Raw genomic sequence first — 4,257 nt, forward strand, 5'->3', positions numbered from 1 at the left:
GTTTAATGTTTAAAGGATATAAAATGTGTTAAATTAACTTTAAAAAAATCTAGGAATACAGAAAGATTATTCCATATTTTTTGGTAATAGTCGTCTTTATCGAAAAATTATATCATTCCTTTCGGCATTCTGTAGTTAAGGTCATTACTAAGAGATGTGCACATATCTCTTGGATTTCCCTTCTTAAAACTAGTAATATTGAGAGATTTGTGTATATCTCTCGGTAACAAATTAAGGTCAATACTGAGAGATGTATTAAACCTCTCGGGAAAAACTTTTATAATTTAGAGAAACCCTTTCTTCCCCAATTACTCGATTTTGCACCTCCCTCTCTTCTCTCGAGCTCTCTGCAGGCGACCAACGAGCGACGATGCCCACTGACGACGCCCACTAACCGACGTCGATCTCCTCTCGCTGCCGCATCTTTGAGCTCCTCGCGCCGCTGCTTCCTCCTCTTCAACGTCGCTGCTTCAAGATTAGTTTATTTTATATTATGAATAGATTTATGTTAGATTTTGTTAGATTTAGTTATCATTTATGTTAGATTTTCAATATGATTGATTAATTAGGGTTTGCTTTTGATTTAATCTGATTTCTTCATTTATGATGATTCTAAGGTTTGATTTAATTTGATGAATCTGTTTGATTTGTTATTATAAGATATTGATTTTGAATCTCATTACTTCATTTATGACGATTCTAGGATTTTATTTAATTGATGATCTGCTTGACTTGTTGAGTATAATTAGAGTGATATTGGTAGTGTTTGACTTGATTAATTAAAGTATTATACTTGATTAATTAGGGTATATATATGGAGAACCGACCCACGTTTTAGGCTTTATATATATGAAGAACGGGGAAATATAAGCCTAATTTATATTTAGATCATACTAAGTAAGTATTAATGCGGGTTGTTTTGGTTGGGGAAGAAGACCTCTGGAAGTCAATTATTCAGTACGAGAGTGGTTGGACTACATCAATCGACAGTACCAACTGAGGCTTCCAATCCAACTAACTGGATGAGGAAATGATGGGAGTTCTCTGGACCTTTTAAGAAAGATTTTCCTATATCTGGATACTCTCTTTAGTTGGACTGCTATTCTAAATATTAGTTCAATTTGTCATCTTATTAGAAAGATGGAAGCGCCCGATAAAACTTGGATGAGTTTACGTCGAGATCATCCAAAATTCGAGGAAGGGGTTGACAAATTCCTCGAGTTTGTAGTGAGTAGTACAAGACAAAAAAAGTGAAATGTTCTTGCGTCAAGAAAAATAAGTATTCTACGCCCCTGATATGACATCACGACCCGATTGGAAGATTGTGACAAAAATAAATCCACGGTTTATAAATATCTAGTTAAGATTAATTAGATTAATTTTCTTACTTTAATTCTACTCCAATTTATTAATGGTATGTGTTTGTAGGATGGATGTTGGTCGCGGGGATACATGGATGAGTTTACAGAAAATTCCAAAGAAAATAAAAAAGTCATTCTAGAACTTGCTTGCATAGGCAGATGACCTTACGATCCGAGGAGACTCTTCCAGGGACATAGTGTATGTTGTGGACCCATTAGCTAGTTATGGCCCAAGAGGTGGTACAAATGAGGACGAGACTAGAGATTTTATTGAGATTACATTTCTAGGGGCTAAGCATCAGGAGGATAGGAGCACCATTCCACTCAGGACAATAATACATCAGTAGGTAACATTTTTACACATATTTATTACTTATAATGATTTACAGATAATATTGAATTTTCTACTTTTGCATGATCTTCCTTCAGGTAGCGATGGGGAAGAACAAGAATATCTCCTTATCGAGGAGGCCCCAGGGATCGAAGATTTCTATGAGTTTATGAGATGTAAATGGGAGGCCAATCGATGATTCTGGACATTTGTGTTCTAGACATTTGGGGTCGGTGGTGCGAAACCCCGGAGCCATCTCGCACCATCAACTCAAGTGGAAGGCATTAAGTTCTGAGCAATTGGATTTACTTTGGCGTGCTATGATGGTGATAAATTAATTATACATTTAGCATTCAAATAAAATTTTATAACATTTGGATGTTTTATTTTTCAGGATACATTCAAGAGTATATATGGTTCTATCGATCAACATTGAGCGACCGGATTAGCACACTCCAGACATATATGGGATAAGTGGCGCTCCGGTATGAACATGGATTACATCTTGGATCATCACGGAGAAGAGGCAGCGATACTAGTTAATCTCCTACCGGACTACAATCCAGGTGATTTAGAGTTCGTGTGTAGACACCATTACTTCACTGATAAATTTTTGGTATGGTTTTATAATTGAAATAAAAACTGATGACACTAATTCTAACTTCATTTTTTTATTTTAAATACAGAAAAACAGTGGTATAAATGTTGACAACATGAATAAATTGAAATTTCCGCACCATACGGGCAGTAAACATTTTTCAAAATGTATGAAGATTTGGTATGTACATTATTTCAAATAACTTAATATGTAGAATGTTACTAATTTCATAAATAAATTATTTCAACAGGCGAGTGAAATAGGACAGACACTCACTATTGCTGAATTTTTTAATAGGACCCGTACCCCAAAAGCTTCTAAAAAAACCCTAACCCGATCTTGAACGTACGAGCACAACAGAAGATCGTAAGTTAAATGACATTAACTGAAAATTTAATAATACTATATAGCTTATATAAATGAAAATTAATTTAAAATATGCAGGAGGATATAGAATAAGTAAGAAGCAACGAACAAGATATCTCCGACTTCGATTTAACGGAGAAAGTATCCGAACGCCAACTGCATGGGACAATGATCGATATAGGATCCGACGTGCGGATCACACACTTTTGAGAGTTTCGACGGAATGACACAATTCACAATGAGCCACTGATTGGTTGTTGATGGAGGAGAATGAAAAACTTCGGGCGAAAATGAGAAAAATAGAGTTTACAGTGGGAGGAAATCCGGCAGAGGGATGAAGAAAGGGAAGAAGAAAAGGAGGAGGAATTGCGACGGGGAGGTGGAAAGGGATGCAGAATTGCGACGGAGAGAGGCGGGAAAGGATGCGCAAATGGAACAATATAAATAACAAAAGTTATTTTTTGAAACATTTGTAAGCATTTTGGTGGTTCATAATTTTGGAAATAATGATATTTTTGTTTATGAATGGTATTGTATATGTTTTGGTTTGACTGATAACAGAGTTTGGTTGTATAAAAAATGGATGGACAATTTGAGCCATTTTCAGGGACAATACCGAGAAATAATAGATTATCTCTCGGTATTTCACACGAGAGAAATACCAAAAGATAATAGAATAACTTTCGGTATTTCTCTGGTGGGCATTCCATGAGATGATCTATTATCTCTCGGTATTTTCTCTCGGGGTAATACCAATAAATAATAGATAATCTCTTGGTATATCCCATGAGAGAAAATACTGAGAGATAGTTTCTATACCGAAAGATATACTGAGAGATAATCTCTTGGGGCAATATCGAGAGATTTTTGAATAACCTTTTGTATTTTTATCTAGTGGCTATACCGAGAGATTTACGAATCTCTTGGAAAATACCTAAAAAGATTTACCAAAAGTCGATATAGCGACGAATGCTGACAGTTTTCTAATCTTTCGATATTGAGTTATACCGACAGATATAGGGTCAGTACCGACAATTTTTACTCTTGGTAATGACCTTTTTCACTAGTGCATGGTACGGTATTTTGTATGTATCTAAAAATATCGATAATTTTTCGAATCCAAAATCTATCTTGAACACAAAAATTGGAGTAATAAAAACATTAATATACCAATTCACTCTTCTCTTTAATCAGAATTTGGTGAACATTGGAACTCTCTAAGGGACACACCTTATATCAAATTTCCTTAAATTTATTCAATCATCTAAGTTCCTCAATGTCAACAATATTGTTGTTATTTATTTTAGGAATGTGAGTCTAAAAAATGCACTAGAGTAATTTCTATTGATTTTCTTTGGTACTGTTCAATATGTATTGATTTTCTATTCCAAATTTAATTTGCGATCACCTGAATTTGACAATTTTGTGGTTGCAATTTGATTCTTATTTTGTTTGTCATGTATTGATTAAAGATGTACGATTATTACTCAACATGAAAAATCATATAACAATTCTCATCTACTACTGAAGTAAAATATATTTCATTTATATATACTCTTTTGAATTACATTTGAAAGCGTTTTTTATTCACAACTAAGTCA

This window comes from Impatiens glandulifera, chromosome 5 (genome assembly GCF_907164915.1).
Source record: "Impatiens glandulifera chromosome 5, dImpGla2.1, whole genome shotgun sequence".
Taxonomy (NCBI): Eukaryota; Viridiplantae; Streptophyta; class Magnoliopsida; order Ericales; family Balsaminaceae; genus Impatiens; species Impatiens glandulifera.